Below are 18,201 nucleotides of genomic sequence, written 5' to 3' on the forward strand. Positions count from 1 at the left end.
TTGTTGGGTTTTTTTTCCACTTCTCACTCTCAAGCTGATATGACTATATAATTCCTTTGTGAGGTGTCAAATTCTGAACATAATGTAACTAATGTGGAGTGTGTGTGTGTGTGGTCCCCACAGTCTTTTGGGTGGGTGACAAGTAGGATGCTCAGACATAATAGTTTGTGAAGCTGGTTAAGTGCTTGGTTGGGTGAGGGGCCTATCAGCTGGCTTGGGCAAGGACCCTGGAGTAGGTGGCTGGGCTGAGAGGGAAAAATTAAAGAACTGAGATGGTCAGCAGGGGGAGACGTAAACAATAGGCAACAAAGTCTTTTTGACCATGGAGAGGTCCCCAAAATGGCAAGGCAAGGAGTAGGAAGATCCTAGAAGCGATGAGGGAGGATCTCTTGAGGAGACATGGGGTGTGAGTAAAGGCTTTTAATTCCAGGTTCTCTGTATGTCTCTAGCCAGGGCTTAGTCATCTGTCTGAATTTTAAAGGGGCTAATCTTCGAGGCAGTGACTGCATCCTCTGAAGCCATAACTGAAAAGGCTGCACTCTCTCCTTGAGGCAGAAGGAGAGCTTCTGTGACTAGTTAGGTCCTCAGAGATAAATTGCTTTGAATGGGCAAGGCAAACGGTGAGAGAGACTTTAATTCGCCTAAATTAGATAAGTTCCTAAAACGTTGCTCCATTGAGTGTTTAAAGAACTAGAGTATAGGGGGCCGGCCTGGTGATGTAGTGGTTAAGTTTGTGCACTCCACTTCGGCAGCCTGGGGTTTGCGGTTTTGGATCCCAGGCGTGGACCTACACACGGCTCATCAAGCCATGCTGTGGCAGTGTCCGACATACAAAAATAGAGGAAGATTGCCACATGGTGCTGATTCAGTGGGGTAGTGGTTAATTTTGTGTGCTCTGCTTGGCAGCCCGGGGTTTGTGTGTTTGGATCCCAGGCATGGACCTACACACTGCTCTTCAAGCCATGCTGTGGCAGCATCCCATGTGCAGAATAGATGAAGATTGAGGAATGTTGGCACAGATGTTAGTTCAGTGACAATCTTCCTTAAGTGGAAAAAGAGGAAGATTGGCAACAGATGTCAGCTCAGAGCCAATCTTCCTCACCAAAAAAAAAAAAAAAAAGAAAAAGAGAACTAGAGTATGGGGGCCTGCCCCATGGCCTCGTGGTTAAGTTCAGTGTACTCTGCTTTGATGGCCCAGGTTTGGGTCCTGGGCACAGACCTACCTACAACTGCTCAGTGGTGCCCATGCTATAGCAGCAACCCACGTACAAAATAAAGGAAGATTGGCAACGGATGTTTGCTCAAGGCAAATCTTCCTCAGCAAAAAAAAAAAAGAACTAGACTATGTTGTTAATCAGTGGGACTGATGATATGTGGGATTCATCCAACTGCTGCTCCCCCAGGTCCCACCCAGGGCTGGCTAATAGTCCAGATTCCTGTGTACGGACTGACTTCCCTGTCCAAAAGTTTAATCTGGTGGGTGGAGAAAGTAAAGGGGGTGAGGAGACAGTAGTCCTCTAGACAGTATCAATATTACTGAAAATCAGGCAGATAATAATCTCAGTTCCAGGGGAATGGATCAATTTGAATTAGATGTCAGCCAGTGATGCCACAGAGACAGAGTCCAGCCCCTAAAGAAGAGAGGATTTTACAGACTGTCAGGAACCCAACCACAGAGGCAAGATTCAGAGCTGGGGCCCCAAGTTCAGCTAACAATTGAAGCAGAGGCCAGGAGCAAAGGTCCTGGCTCATCCATGCAGACTTTGAAGACTAGAGCTTGGTAAGTGTGGTGGCATTTGGGTTGACACCGCATTTAGGACAATGTAAGTAATAAATCCTATCCATTGGTGTGATGCACCCATCCTAACATGTCAGGCAGTTTGGATTAGCTCAATCTGGTGAGCCTAAATCTATAGTTAAAGATACCTGATAGAGCTAGGCAGGGCTGAAATGTGGCCTTAACCTCAGGTGGTTTTATGGATACTTGCTCATCAAAAATATCTAAGCATTTTAATATATTTAATCTGTTTTATTAAAGTATGAGCCAGCCTAATTTCAAATTGAGTGAAATCAAATCCAGAGTAAATCTGGATTTGGAATAAAGTAAGAATGCTGCCATTCTAAGCCGAGCCTTCAGCTCTGCAGTTAATTTTTCTGTTCTAGAACTTGGTCGTGTTTAGCTCTTGGTTGCCTGGGACCTCCAGCAGTCTGCAGATAAAGATCACCTTAGGAAACTGAAGGCCAGAGGTAAAAGCTGAGATCCAAAAGCCGGGCATTCAGCATCGCCCCAGCAGTACCCTTGCTTATAGATAAGCTCAAAACCAGTAAGCAAAACCTTGTCTTTTCTCTAGGAGATCCTAAGCTGTGGTGAATTGGTGTTAAGAGATTTTGTTCACGCAAAGTGCATGAACCTGTTAGAAGAACTTCCTTCTAATGGTAACAGAAATGTTATTGTGGGCATTGCTGGGTTAACTGTAATTTCTGGCTTCTCTCTCATTGGATTCCCCCCGCCCCCAGTGGGTATTTTAGAACATCTGTTCTTTACTAAGGTATTTCAACTTTAAAAATATTTTGAACTCTAGGTTTAGCTATCTCAATCACCTTTTAAATATTTGGCTCTTGGCATTGTGTTAAACAGTGTCTTGAGAGCAGATGGCTTTCCAGTTCACCAGTTTTAGAACCCATGTGCCCTGGACCTAACATCAAAGAGTGCCATATAATCACTTTAAATTTTTCTCTTTTATTGCACTACTGCAGTTGCATTATTGTTAACATGTGGTTAAGAGGGCACCTCTTTGTATGGAGTTTGTTCTAGGTTCTCAAATTTGGAGGATTAATTTAACTTCAGAATTGAGCTTTTACCAGACACTTTTTAAAATTAATGTTTATTTGTATTTTCATGGCCTTTGCCCTAAAAATTCTCTGAGCTACTAAATCAGGTGCAGATTTCACCTTTGTTTACATAAGCTTGTGGTCCAGCAGTAATTGATATTGTGTTGTTGCTCCAGCAGTTCAGGCAAATGAAACTTCATAAAGCAAACGACTTTATTTTATTTATTTATTTATTTATTTTTGAGGAAGATTAGCCCTGAGCTAACTACTGCCAATCCTCCTCTTTTTGCTGAGGAAGACTGGCCCTGAGCTAACATCCATGCCCATCTTCCTCTACTTTATATTTGGGACACCTACCACAGCATGGCTTTTGCCAAGCGGCGCCATGTCCACACCCGGGATCCGAACCAGCGAACCCTGGGCTGCCGAGAAGCGGAATGTGTGAACTTAACTGCTCTGCCACCAGGCCGGCCCAAAGGGAACAACTTTAAATGTGATCTACAGGAAGCTATTAATAGATGTTATTACACCACCAATCTTAAAGTTCAAAACTTTCTCACATCTAAAGAGACAAAACATGAGAAATTTGCATGCTCTGGTTCCTGATCATTCTAAATTTTCAGATTCAAGATAAACCGAAAACATAAATTCGTTTTGGGATTAGTTTGCTATGGCAAATCCTCCTTTGCAAGGGTCATTGTAAGAGTTTGGAACATTGATATAGCAGTTAGTAGTCGATGCTTCAGCAAAAAATTGGTCATGTTATTTTCTCCATTCCAAATGTGAGAAAATGCAACCAAAAAAAAATCAAAAGTTATTCCTTCCTGGTCCCCAGAGAAATGTAAAGGGTTTAATATTTCACATCAGTAAAACCTCAGATCTACTTCCTGGTTGAACCTGGCGTCCCAGTCTGTTTATAAGATTGTATTTCCAGGGGCTGGCCCCGTGGTCGAGGGGTTTGGTTTGCCCGCTTCGCTTTGGCGGCCTGGGGTTTCGCTGATTCGAGTCCTGGGCGTGGACGTGGTGCTGTTCATCAGGCCACGCTGAGGCAGCATCCCACATGCCACAACTGGAGGGACCCACAACTAAAAATACACAACTATGTACCGGGAGGCTTTGGGGAGAAAAAAATTTAAAAATCTTTAAAAAAAGAAAAAGATTGTATTTCCAAATGCAGCTCACTGGTTATCTCTAGCCTTTTTTGTCTTCCTTCAGGCAGAGAAAGAGTAGAATCTACTTGTAACATATAAAGAATAAATATTTAATGTCCATTCAGTTTCTTTCTTAAATAGATCCGTTGAAAGGCAGTCCCTGGCCACACAAAGCCTGCTTGCTGTCTCTGGCTATGACATAAATATTTAATTAGAACCTACTTCGAACCATTGTTCCTATTAAGGCATAAAGTACACTAGCCTTGGGCCACACTTAGGCCATTTCCCAAGTCCATCTGTTATTTATCCCAGGGTTTTTACCAGCTTTGCAAAGTTGGGAGTCATTCACCTGGCTGTTGGAAAAGTTTCCAGGAGGTGAATGTTTAACCTTTGAGCTACTGTTTCCAGAAGAGAACCAGCCAACCAAACATCACTAGAAGAATTACAATTTGGAATGAAATGAGAATTCTACCATTGTACAGCTAAGCCTTCAGCTCCACAGTTACTGTGTTTCTGTTTTATGGCTTGGTCGTGTTTAGCTCTTGGTTGCCTGGGATCTCCAGCAGTCTGCAGATAAAGATCACCTCAGGAAAACTGAAGCCCAGAGGTAAAAGCTGAGATCCACAAGCTGATTGTTTTCCCGGGCATTCAGCATTGCTTCAGCAGTACTCTTGTTTAATTATCAAGAGTTTGTTGTAAATAAAGATTCTTCTTTAATAAATAGCAGACCAGTTCCTGTTTCCTGGGAGCCAGTCTTTATCTGCTTGGATAGGACAAAAGGTTTTGAAGAAGGTCATTATTTCATTTGATTCCATTGCCTAACATTATAAAGTCACACATACGCTTCTCTTAAGATTATTGAGAGAATTAGCAGTTATTCTGTTAGTATACCTATATCCAAAACGACAACTGGAAAAAGTAAAAGGTTGAAGTGCCACAGTATAAGCATAAGAGAGAGGAACCTAATGAAGGTGTGTGGGGTTTAACAGTGCAGACAGGAAGGACTGGTTGACCTGGCAAACTAAAACGAATTTTATTCCAGTTTTAACAAAATGTAAGAAGAATCCAATCTCCAGCTTCGGTCTACATTTTAAAATTCTGATTCAGGTGCCGGCCCGTGGCGCAGCAGTTAAGTTCGCATGTTCAGCTTCTGCGGCCTGAGGTTCGCTGGTTCAGATCCCAGGTGTGGATCTACGCACCGCTTGTCAAGCCATCCTGTGGCAGGCGTCCCACATAAAGTAGAGGAAGATGGGCACGGATCTTAGCTCAGGGCCAGTCTTCCTCAGCAAAACAGGAGGATTGGCGGCAGATGTTAGCTCAGGGCTAATCTTCCTCAAAAAAAAATAAATAAAAATACTGATTCAGGCCAGCTGTGATTTAATGGTGCTTATATTGATAATAAAACTCTATTAAACTCCTTAAAATAACAGCAGAATTGAAAGGCTAAGCTCAGGGTCAGAGCCTCTCCTGTCTTGTACTGTTCCTAGCAGTAACTACTTATGTGCCATTTTGCCCAGCTTAAAATGCTTCCCATTTGTAAAGGGACTATTCAGTATAAACTTTTCATGTAAATTACTTTGAGCAAATGTATATTATCTCTAAATGATATAATCCCCTAGATAATCACATTCTTCCAGGTCAAAGCAAAGATTCTCATACGTTTACTAAATACCTTCAAAACAACACTCTCTCAAATGAAAATGATTTTACATCCAAATTTTGACTGAGAGAATGATAGAGGAAATATAAATCAGAGCAAAAATAACGTTGGGATAAGAAAACAATATGACATAACTCTGGAATTTTTTTTTTTAAAGATTGGCACCTGAGCTAACATCTGTTGCCAATTTTCTTTTTTCTTCCTTCTCCCCAAAGCCCCCCAGTACACAATTGTATATTCTAGTTGTGAGTGCCTCTGCTTGTGCTATGTGGGACGCCACCTCAGCATGGCTTGGTGAGTGGTGCCATGTCTGCGCTCAGGATCCAAACCAGCGAAACCCCAGGCCGCAGAAGCAGAGCATGTGAACTTAACCACTCGGCCATGGGGCCGGCCCCTGGAATTTTGTGTAAACAAGATAGATATTTATAGTTACAAAATGGATATAAGAAAATTTTGTAGAATCTGTTTCATAGTATAATGTATAATCTTATCTCATTACTGTTTTACCCCTCTTCTATCCTAATCCTTACCCTAAATCATGCCTCATTCAATCATCTTATTTAAGGTTACGTGATACGGTTTTTCATCCTCCTCCCACTTTGCAGGTGAGAACACTGAGGCGGTGGACCAGAACTGTGGGGGCTTAGCTCAGATCACGCATACACTTAGAGGAATGTTTGCCTGCCAAACCATGTAACACTAGCTGAAGTCCCTCCCCAGCTTCATAAAGAAGTGAAAGCATTTGGATTGCTTTTCTTAGTTCTCATGATAGATACCAAATAAAAACAAGATGTCTTGGGGGTTTTTTTCATAATGAACTGGAATGGAGGGAAATTTACTAAAAATTCTTCTTTGAGAGCCTGTACTATTTTTTTAAAAAACAGCTTATGATAGTTGCAAATGGAGTAGAATAGTTATTATGTCAAAGTTTCTTGCCAGTCTGCCACTTTCTTGGCCCTGTAGCTAGAGAGAGCAGGCTTTTCTTGAGGTGTTAGTTTTGTCTGTGCCAATTGGCATTTCCAGGTCTGGGATGTATGAAGCAAAAACAAAACTCAGGGAACTAACCACTGTGGTGGGTCCCGAGGTCCCTACCCAGCCAGTCTGCGTCTCTCTACCTTTCAGAGTTTTATGCGTAGGAGATACACATATGTATACACGTATATGTTTACGTATCTTGGGAGATACATGTATGTATATATGTCTCCCAAGGCTTCCAGTTATGTTAAGTGGGAAGAATAGGAAAAATTTTTAATTTAAAATATGATATGTAATATTCCATTTTTCTAAAATTATTTCTTTCTGTCTATATATTTACCTAGAAAAATGTTCACCTTGCTGAAGATGGTAATTTCTGGGTAGTAGAATCTCAAATGAATTTTTTCTTTGTGTATGTTTAAAATTTTTAAAATGAGATGTATGATTTTTTAAAAAGCAGAGGCATTCTAAAAAAAAAAAGTGTGTGATTTGGGGGAAGTTGGGGAGACATTAGTGTCCCCAGAGAAATGTCTACAACCTAGAAAATCCAGTACGTCTCCTTTCTGAGTTATCATAATTGGTTTAAAGGATTTCTCCTTTCCTATTGTCCACTAGTGTGATTTACCTCTCATCATCTTTAAGCAATTTGAATATCCAAGAGGGATAGGTTATGGGCTTAAAAAACAATTCTTGGCTTCAAATTCATTCGAGGAACAGGGACACTATGGGTGTATGTGCCTTCTTAATATTCAAAATATAAATGAAATTTTAGGCAACTGTGAAAAGGCTACATTGATATAAAAAACAATCATGACATTGTGAATGTACTGATTTGTTCACTTGAGAATGAACAATTTTGATCTATTTAGAATAAACAATTTATATTATGTGAATGGCACTTCAATTTAAAAAATTATTAGATTCTTTGAATAAATAACAAACCGCTCTCAAAAAAAAAGGGAGAGTTTTCTTAAGTGGTAAGCTCTGCTCATCTTATTAAAATATTCCAATATACACATTGAAAAATTTATTGACAATACATTTTTAGACAATCTAGTATAAAATAAGGTTGCTTATAAATGCATCTTTCCTGCCAGGCAAAAGAATACTTTCACTTGTAAGGAATGTGTTTTGAGAACTCACTGGCCCTTGCAGGTGGGTCTCTGATTTCTTAAAAAATTCAGAACTCTGAAGTGGAGGGCCTGCCTAGTCCCCTTGAACCGAATTCCAAGGAAACTGATTACTACACATGGCTCTAATAAAGTTTTGCCATAAACATCTGTGGGAAACCTGAGGGTAATCTTGTAGAGCGATATTAAATTTGCAGGGCCTGTTAGCTGTTTACCCCTGAAGTGTTAGGTCCCCTTCTGGTAAATGAGGTGAGTTCTTTGACACTTTTTTCCTAAGGAGGCTGGAGAGCTCTAGGGATTGGTAAAAGGGCTGCCTTTCACTTTTTAAGCTCTGGTTTGAATCTAATCTGGGTTAACCTTGTGACCCTGAATTGTTCGTGTGAAATGAGGTGGTGATCTCAGTCCTGACTTAAGGAAACGCCTTTCACTTAGAAATTGGCACTAATTGGTCTCTCTGTTGACAGGCTTAGCTGAGAGGCTCATGATTGAATGGGCAGTGAGAACAGAAACTGAATCACCCCAGTCAGCTCAGCGTGTTGGCTGGAGGACACGTAGGGCAGCTACCAGTTCTCCTCTCTTCCAGCAGCATCCAACATGTAAAGCAACTGGGTTGGACCAGGAGGCCTACCATTTGTGCACTAAGAATACTTTACAAATATCTGGTCCTGTTTAGTAAAGCAGTCTTGACACTTGACTCTAGACCCAGGGTCTGCAAACTTTTTCTGTAAAGGACCAGAGAGGAAATATTTTAGGCTTTGCAGACCATACAGTTTCTGTTGCAACCATTCAACTCTGCTGACAAAAGCAGCCATAAAGAATACATACATTGGGGCCAGCCTGGTGGCTGAGTGGTTGGGTTTGCGCGCTCCACTTCAGCGGCCCAGGGTTTCACGGGTTCAGATCCTGGGCGCAGACATGGCACCGCTCATCAAGCCATGCCGAAGCGGCATCCCACATGCCACAACTAGAAGGACCCACAACTAAAAATACACAACTATGTACCAGGGGGCTTTGGGGAGTAAAAGGAAAAATAAAATCTTAAAAAAAAAAAAAAGAATGCATACATGAATGAGTGCACCGATATTCCAGGAAAACTTTATGGACACTGGAATTTGAATTTCATATAATTTTCACATGTCAAGAAGTAGTATTCTTCTTTTGATTTTTTTTCAACCATTTAAAATGTAAAGATTATTCTTAGCTTGCAGGCTATACAAAAACAGGCCATAGGCCAGATTTGGCTCCCCAACGTGTAGTTTGCCAACCTGTGTTCTAGACCAAGAGTTGGAATCTCCCTCACTTCCACTCCTGGCTCCACCACTCACTAGCTATGGGACCCTGGGCACTTCTGTGGGCCTCAGTTTCTTTATCAAGTGTGTTTGGACAGAATGGGGAGGAACAGGAACAGAGGAAACAAAGTTCCTTTTAGCTATAACAGATTTCCTGATTCTATTATAGGAGCATAAGTCAATTGAAGCAAAGTTATATATGTGGAATGGACATTGGTTTACTCAAAGGAAACAAATAAATCTTAATATTCTCAATGTTAGTCTTTGTCCTAATATGAGGAGCAATGTCAATTCTGATAGCAAGAGCAAAATTTGTAGCCTCCTGTCTCTATTTGAAGGCTCATACTACTTCTTTCTGTTTTTCCCGTGCTGTTCTTTTTTTTTCCTGATTTTTTTCTTTTCTTTTTTTTTTTTTTTGGTGGATAGAGAGAGTATGATGCCAGAGTTTATTGGAAAACAGACACTTTTCTTTTTTTTCCTGTGAGGAAGACTGGCCCTGAGCTAACATCTGTGCCAATCTTCCTCCATTTTATGTGGGATGCTGCCACAGCATGGCTTGACGAACAGTTCTAGGTCTGTGCCAAGGATCTGAACCTGCAAACCCGGATCGCTGAAGTGGAGCACACAAACTTAACCACTGTGCCACTGGGCCAGCCCCCAACATTCTTCTTCTTCAAAGATGCTATTTAAAAATATTAATGTTTTGAGTCCTATTGGCAAGTATACTTTATCAGCACCCTGCTACACAGGTGTACCTTATTGTAAGAGGTGATGACTGATGGTTAGTAATCATTTCACTGAAGAGCAGAAAAGAAAATCCCCAAACAACTTACCTAACACACTGATTTTTTTAAAAAAGGTGGACATATTTTAAGAGCATATGCTTTCTTCATGAGGCACATTTTGTATATCCCTTTCCTTTTATTCTTTATATCAAATGTCCAGTCAATGTGGAAATTTCTTACGAATTGTTTTACATTTGATTTGTTCAAATTAGGATCCAAATAAGGTCCACACTGTCTATTGCATTGGTTGACATATCTCTCAGTCTTTTTAAATTTATGTTCTCTCCTCTCCCCGCTTTGTTGTTCTTGTCGTGAATTTGTTATGAAGGCTCTGATGTTTTGAAAAACATGATTGCAAGATATTTGAACGAATGGAAATGCTTCTTTTATCTTTGTGTCCTCCTCTTTATCCAAAGCAGTACCTGGAATTTAGCAGGCTCAGTAAGTATTTGTTCTTGTTGTATTATAGGTATTTCTATAAAGCCTCACGTTTCATTTGGATCCTCTGTGGAATGTTGAATGAACTACAGCTGTATAGTCCTAAACCAGGGTTGGTTGGTACTGACTTGAACATCTAGGCCTCCCATAACACTTTTGTTCTTTACCATCTTGTTCAGGGAACAATTTTCTTGCTTTTGAGCAGTATTGTGGGGGCATTCTAGAGGATATTTAGATGAATAAGAGGTAATCCTGGATTCCTGCGTTGAGAAGCTTAAACAACTGGTAATAGGTAGATTGTGAGAAGGGAGAAAGTAACAGTTTGTTTCCCAGGCCATGGTTATTCCCATGTGTGCGGAGCTGCCATGACATCTTTTCTCCCTTCCCCCCATACGAAAGCAGAGAGAATTGTAGCTTAAAGGCTCAAGGGGCCTCACTGGAAACAGAATTCCTTTGAGATTTGGGCACCTGGCGTGGGACCAACTCATTTTTGATGGGATTTGCATGTAAATAATGGGATATGAGGCCCAGCTTTACACTCTCTGCTGTGATAAAACTGAGGGGAAGTGGTTTCTCTTTTAAAATCCTGATACTGGGTTTGGCATCTTGCCTTAGGCCTTCATACTTTATTCTTTTTCTTTTTTTTTTTTTTTTTGGTGTCAGGAAAGAGTTAATCTGATTTTCCATGTTTCAAATAATAAGAATTTTGCTGACTTGGCTCTGGCTCCAGGGCACCTAGTTGCATGCCTGTTTGAGAGGCTGGTTCTCCAGCTTTCTTTCCGGAAGTAATTTTTCCAGCTCTGAGACCTGCCCTCTAACCTAGTTCAATGGGGGCTGGAGTGATGGAGTCTCCTCATTTTGATTAGAAAGCTTATTGGCTTTGATGCCCCCAGTGCAGAAGAGCCAGCTGCCTTAACTTCCTTTAAATCAAAAATTATTGGGGCCTTTTTTTATTACAGAATTTTTGGAAAGTAGAGAAAAGCTCAAAGAAAGAAAGAAAAATTGCTTATAACCTCACCATCAGGAAATAATTTCTGTTAACATAATGATAATCATTCCAGTTCTCCCCTCCCCAAATGAAAATGGGATTATGGGGTATTTTAAATGCTTAATGGGTGACGAGTATTAGTTCCTTTAATGAACTGGGGAGGGGCAGAGTGAGGGGAAGTTTTGTACGGCTCCTGACAAAGACTCTCCTTGACCAGACTTTAGTCAGGCTCCTCTGAGCCCTGTTTTTGGACTAGGCCTTAACCTTAGGCCCCATCCTGTCTTCTGCCTACCCAGCCTTAGCGAAAATCTTGCTGAGTCAGTTTAGTGCAAGCCCCCCCGCCCCGCACATTGATATCTGATCAAGTTCTTCATTCCCACATCTTTCTAAAAATAATTAATTTCTCTCCAAAGTCCCAGTACATTGTTGTATATCCTAGTTGCAAGTCATTCTAGTGCTTCTATGTGGGATGCTACCACAGTATGGCTTGATGAGTGGTGCATAGGTCCTCACCCAGGATCCAAACTGGCGAATCCTGAGCCTCCAAAGTAGAACATGCGAACCTAACCACTGGGCCACGGGGCCAGCCTCCAATCCATCTTTGATGTATAAATCCTTGACCTGACTTTAGCAAGAATCCTGTTAGGTCAGTTTAGTAAGAATCCCCTTACTCTTGATGTCTCCTAATAGAAATTTTCTAACCACCGACTCCCTTACTCTGCTCGTTGGCAAAAATCCCTAGCTTCTTTGCTTTCTTCGCTTTAGCTGGCTTTGCTGTCTAGCCTTTGCAATAGTTTTTGAATAAAGTCTTCCTTACCATTTTAACAAGTGTCAGAATAATTTTTTCTTTAACACTTCCCACATCAGAATCATGGGGTTTCTTTTAGCCTTTAGTGTTCCAAGCGAAAGGACCTTTTTTCTCCAGTATTTCTTTCTTTGTTGGTCTCTTGCCATTGGGAAAATAAAGAAGTGAATTGTTTAAAGAGAAATCAGACTCAGCTTTGGGAATGTCTGGCTCTCAGGCTCTGATTTTGCATCCCTTCGTACCTCAGTGGACTCAGTAACTGTTTAAACTACGTTAGGGTTCCTGTCTTTGGGTGTGAAAGTGGCGGTGTAGAATCATGAAGCTGGAAGGGACCCTAAGAAATCCTTCAGGTCGGCTACGTATTTTTACTCCAATTTTACAGATAATGCCACTGTGGTCCAGAGTCTTGTCTAATTTCAGCAGCTAGAATAAAGGCGGAAATGGTTTTTTTAATTTAAAGACATGAATATTAAATCTCCTCCCCCGCCCCACCTCCTTTTCTCTGCCCTTTGAGTCAACACAGTTGCTTAGCAAAGCCTCACATTTCCCTTTGAGAAATAGAAACAAAAGTCTCCAGGGCTTTTTCCTTTTCTTTTTTCTCTGTTAAGGGAAGAAAGGTGCTATAGAAGCAGAGATGGTCATAATAAAGAAAACACAGATAGGAAATGCCTTCTAAATCAGCCTTAAGTATCAAGACTTGATTTTCTGAGTAAAGGGGAAGAACTTCAGCCTGATAAATTTTGGTGTGGAAAAAATTTTGAGGCAGTTAATCCAAACATCATCCTTAATATAACATGTGTGCTGTAAGCAGACTCCAGAGACCAGTGAAATCCAGATGCCCGAGTGTGTGAGGCCTGGGTCGGCCTGTCCTTGAGGCTTTGCCCCTCTGCCCTGCCATTGACTTGGATAACCAGGTCTTCCTGTGATCCACCCTCAAACCATAAATGCTTTTGTGTATGGTAACATCAGGCTAGTGAGGAAGCAGCAAAAGCAGAGTTATCCTAGATCAAGTACTAGTTAAACTGAATTTAATTCAGGTGGAATGAACCTATGGCCCAGGCATGGGGCTACATGCTGGGTCACAGAGTTGAATCAGGCAGGAGCTTGGCCCTTAAGGAATCTCACGTTGCCCAGTGAGAAACATAACTTAGTATTATAGCCCTTAACACACCTGTTACAAAAGGGTTAACAATGTGCTCTGAGAACAGATTAAATCTTCCTGCATGTGTCATAGGTTTTATGAGCTAGGCTTTGGAGAATACCACCTGGTGGAAAGAGGAAAGACCTTCTAGGCAGACTAAATAGTGCGAGCAAGACATGGGAGCATCTGTTTGGGAAGGTGTGTAATTTTGGGTAGCCAGAACACAAGGTCCTTGGTGAGGATTGGAGGAAGATGGTAAGAATGGAAATGGAGATGAAGCCAGAAAGACAGGCTGTGGTCGGAGTGTAAAGAGCACTGACTGCTCCACTTAGGACAGACACCTGGCAGATGTGAGCATCAAATGACCAAGTTTATCATCTGTAGCAATTATCATGCAGCAGGCATGCATTTGTTCCCCTTCAGGTTCAGTTTTCTAAACCAAATAAAATCTAACTCTAAGCTCCATTTGCCAGAGTTGGCCAAAAATGGAATCTTGGCTATGTTTTGGGAAATCTCCTTGGAGTTGTCAAAACAACTTGGGGGTTTACATGGTACCCAGAAAATGGGGAAAGGGGGCCTGGTGTTTTTCCTGGGGTCTTTATTATAGCTACCTTAGCACCTGCTGCCACACAGTCCTGATGTCAATGGCTGCTCCTCCACCTCCGCTGACTACCAAGCTCTGAAGCTCTAAGTTGGCTCAGAGAGGCCTCTGCAATGGTCCTAACTGTGTTGCCTCAGAGACCCTCTCACTGTTGCTCTCAAGGCTGATGCCTTGGAGTCTAGTCTCCAAAAGCATGAGCAAAAATCCCTCCACATGGGTTACTCGAGAAAAGTACCTCCCAGTAGTGCCACTCCCTCAACTCAATCAAAGGCACTAGCTTCCTTCCTTTCTCTCTAGGACAAGCCATCTTAATCTCCCTCAATGGTCCTGAAGCCCAAAAGCTCTTTACAAATCCTGTGACCTGTCCCATGAAAGACCACTGTACTTTTGAAGTCAACAGCAAATTGGATGAGCTAAATAAATCTTCATAAAAATGTGATAATGGGAGAGGCAATGTATGTGCCCTTAACAGTGACTTTGGAGGCATGGTCTTTCCTAAAGTGGGATTATCTGGGCAGGAATTTCAGGCCTGACAAGGTGGGCAAGGGAGGGATCATCTGTAAATAGGAGACAAGGAAAGTGAAGTAAGTCATTAGCCATTCTTTACTCTGGAAGGAATAAATTGAATGGTTGTTATCCTATTTCTCAAAATGATCAGAGCTAATCTCTTATTGTCCTGATAGATGTTTTTAAGAGTATTTTTGGAAAAAGTATTTGCACATGGTAGTCACAGTGAAAAAAGAAGCCTCCCTTTCACCCCTGTGCCTCTCTCTAGTAACCACTGTTATCCCCAGCTTCTGACATACCTTCCAGAGATTTCCCAGCCACACATGAATATACATGCCCTTTTTTTTGCTTTTTTAATACAAGTAGTGGGGATAGCATACTAGACCTATTATTCTATTTACCTTTTTTTTTTTGGTGTGGAAGATTAGCCTTGAACTAACATCTGTTGCCAATCTTCCCCCCTTTTATTTCCCCTTCTTTTCCCCAAGGCCCCCCAGTACATAGTTGTATATTCTAGTTGTGAGTGCCTCTGGTTGTGCTATGTGGGATGCCACCTCAGCATGGCCTGGTGAGTAATGCCATGTCCGTACCTGGGATCTACACCGGCGAAACCCTGGGCTGCCAAAGTGGAGTGCAAGAACCCAACCACTTGGCCATGGGACCGGCTCCCAGTCTTCCTCTTTTTTGCTTGAAGAAGATTGTCACTGAGCTAACATCTGTGCCAGTCTTCCTCTATTTTGTATGTGGGACACTGCTACAGCATGGCTTGATGAGCAGTGTGTAGGTCTGAACACAGGATCTGAACCCTGAACTCCAGGCTGTTGAAGTGGAGTGTGAGACCCTAACCACTACACCATTGGGCAGCCCCTACTTTTCTTTTTTACTTAAAAATATATCTTGGTTATTGTCTTGTATCAGTACATAAAGTTCTGTCTCAATCTTTTTAACAACTGCATACCATGCTGTTTGAATTTGTATATAATGTTAGAATTACTTTGTTCTTTCTCAAGCACAGGGTCCACTGAAAATTTTAAAAACTCTCGAGATTTTTTTTTTGAGGAAGATTAGCCCTGAGCTAACATCTGCTGCCAATCCTCCTCTTTTTGCTGGGGAAGACCAGCCCTGAGCTAACATCCATGCCCGTCTTCCTCTACTTTCTATGTGGGACACCTGCCACAGCATGGCTTGACAAGTGGCGCATAGGACCACACCTGGGATCCAAACCAGCAGACCCTGGGCTGCCAAAGTGGAATGTGCGCACTTAACTGCTGCGCCACCAGGCTGACCCTCTTGAGACTTTCTAGTGTAGTGTTTAGTTTGAGCACTCTGTGCCTCTTTAAGGGGAGAATGATACCAAATCTGTCTTCTAAACTGTTTCTGTGTCTGGTCTGCAGAGACCACAAAGATGGAACACACTTGAGAAGTTCCTGTTTCACTAGTTTTGCCATGTAGTACAGGACCATTCAGGTTCGAGGCCTACAATATTCCGCTGAACTTTTAAGACGTTCCATTTTGTAGGAGTCTGGGAATATTGGGGAGTAGTTGACCCTTTTGGAAAACAAACAGATAAGTATTTGGCTGTACTTGAAAATTTTCTCCTTACATTCTTTCCTCCTTTTGTTAATTGGACTAGTTTAAGTAAAATGATGAGGGGAATTTTGTACATCTGAACTAAAGTTTCCAAGTTTAAAAGAGTTCTAGCTCCTAATTTCAGGTCATGAAACCTCATAGCCAGGTCTACCTTGCAGCTACAGGCCCTGCTATTAAGGGCCTGATTGCCTCTGCATTTCCAGTTCAGATTCTTGGGAGAGAATCAAGCTCAGACAACTTTTCACACCAGGCCACAGCCCTAAGGAGTCTGGGCATGGTCTCCTGGGCTCCCCCTCTGGCCAGGTGTGAGGGCAAGGAGACGCCGAGATCTTGAGATCTCTGCTTCACTATCTATTAGCTTTGTCCTCATGGGCAAGCTGCCCAAACTCCCTAAGCTTTTGTTTTTCTTGTGTAAGATGAGACTCAACAATATTACCTGTTTCAAAGGATTAATTTTTGAGGGGCCAGTCCCGTGGCCGAGTGGTTAAGTTCGCGCTCTGCTTCGGCAGCCCAGGGTTTCGCCGGTTCAGATCCTGGGTGCAGACATGGCACCGCTGGCTCATCAGGCCACAGTGAGGCGACATCCCACATGCCACAACTAGAAGGACCCACAACTAAAACGTACAACTATGTACTTGGGGGCTATGGGGAGAAAAAGGAAAAATAAAATCTTTAAAAAAAGGATTAATTTTGAGGATAAAATTAGATCACTCATGTAAACCTCTTAGTACAGTTCTAGGCACAGTCTGAGCTGAGAGTAAATGGGAATTATCATCATCCTTGTTATTCTGGAAAAGACTGTACTAGATGCTAGAGATAAGGAGATAAAAGTCATAGTTCTCTAGGATGGCAACGTGGGAAGTTTACCTTCATCCTGCAAGGAGAGGGCCATGATAGCAAGAACTCAGAGGAGGAAGCCCTGCCCTCCCATGGAGATTACACAGACATCACAGTTCAGTTCATTTGGGCTCTCTGCTGTATTTACCCATCCATCCATCTCAGAGTCAGAATTCAGGTGTAAGACGGTTGTCTCAGGTGTGCATGCTTATTTGAACTGAAAATTTTGTCAGACTTTTTTGTCATAGGGAACCCTGACTTAGTTGTCTGACTCCATTTCTTACCATCTGGGTAATTGGGAAACACTTCTGAATCCAACCTAGCTGCAGTTTTCTCATCTGTAAAAAACACCAAAAACCAAACAGAGATGATAATAGTAGTTAACACAAAGTTGTGAAATTAATGCCCCCAGCATATAATGTTCAATAAATGTTAGCTATCATTATTTAATAACATCATCTATCACTTATTGTGATAATGATTTACTAGAGGCAGGGTTCAGATTATCTCACATTATTATGGTTGTTATTGATGACTGATGAGCCGAGGGAGTGGGAATTTTGGAATGACCCCCAGGTTTTGCCCAGCACCGCTGCTCCCTCTTATAGTGCCGATTTCTGGTAGAAATAATGCCCTACCTCTCCTTTTCCCCGCTCTGTCCTCGAGGAGCTCTCAGTGCCACAATCAAGGTTCCAGATTCTTTGTCCCTCAGCAGCGGAATTGTCCCTCACTGCTCCGAGGCCCTGGCAACAGTCTGCTGGGACAAATCACAAGCTCCTCTCCCTTCACTCCTGGGGCAAGATGGTGCCTCAGTCTTTTCGGAACCTCGAAATCCAACCCAGGGCTGAAGCCCACGGATTTCATTTCTGGGCCTCGCCAAGCGGGGTGGCGCCTTCTTCTTTTACCGCTTAAGTGAATGGGATATCCCAGGGGCGGGACCAGATCCTAGAATCTCACAAAGTGACGGATGAAAAGGTCCTTAGAATTGAGTCCTAACTCATTTTACAGATCAGTAAACTAAGACTAAGAGGGGAAGTAGCTTGCGTAAGCAGATTAGGAACAGACCGTGACTCAAACCTGGGTCTCCTGACTCCCGGCCCGAGCGAGGTCCACGACACCCCAGACTGTCCCTCGCGGCCTCTCTCACTGAGGGCGACCCCAAAGACAGGGCGACGGCAGCGATCCTGGTCCTCCGGGCGCTGGGGACCCCTGGTTGTGCCGCTTGCGCCGCGGTTGGAGGGGGCTGCGGGGCTCCCTGAGGACTTGGAAAAGCCCCAGTGCGGGCCCACCGGGAGAAGGGGAGCCCCGGGCTGCCGGGGGCCTGGGGAGTGAAGGGAGTCGCGGGAGCGGAACAGAGCCCTGGCTGGTGGGTGGAGAATGACCTGGCAGCTCAGCCCTTGGAAACCCCGTTGGGCGCCACACGGGGACAGCAGCGGCCGCCCCCGGGCTGCAGTCCCGCCCCAGCCCCGGCC

The 18,201-nt window shown here is 42.8% G+C and overlaps 1 long non-coding RNA gene across 3 annotated transcripts; it reads right to left on the reverse strand.

Moving 5' to 3' along the window:
* Nucleotides 1–4,994: 4,994 nt before the first annotated feature.
* On the reverse strand, nt 4,995–18,144 carry LOC123275751 (uncharacterized). 3 transcript variants are annotated; one of them, XR_011495453.1, is made up of 3 exons: nt 17,795–18,144; nt 17,014–17,067; nt 4,995–5,311 (listed from the first exon to the last, which is right to left on the reverse strand). It is a non-coding gene; the product is annotated as an uncharacterized lncRNA (long non-coding RNA). The 3 variants fall into 3 exon arrangements; XR_011495454.1 differs by having other exon boundaries at nt 5,175–5,311; nt 17,807–17,943; XR_011495455.1 differs by lacking the exon at nt 17,795–18,144 and adding an exon at nt 17,368–17,503 and having other exon boundaries at nt 5,175–5,311.
* Nucleotides 18,145–18,201: the final 57 nt, after the last annotated feature.

Source organism: Equus asinus, chromosome 2 (assembly GCF_041296235.1).
Source record: "Equus asinus isolate D_3611 breed Donkey chromosome 2, EquAss-T2T_v2, whole genome shotgun sequence".
NCBI lineage: Eukaryota > Metazoa > Chordata > Mammalia > Perissodactyla > Equidae > Equus > Equus asinus.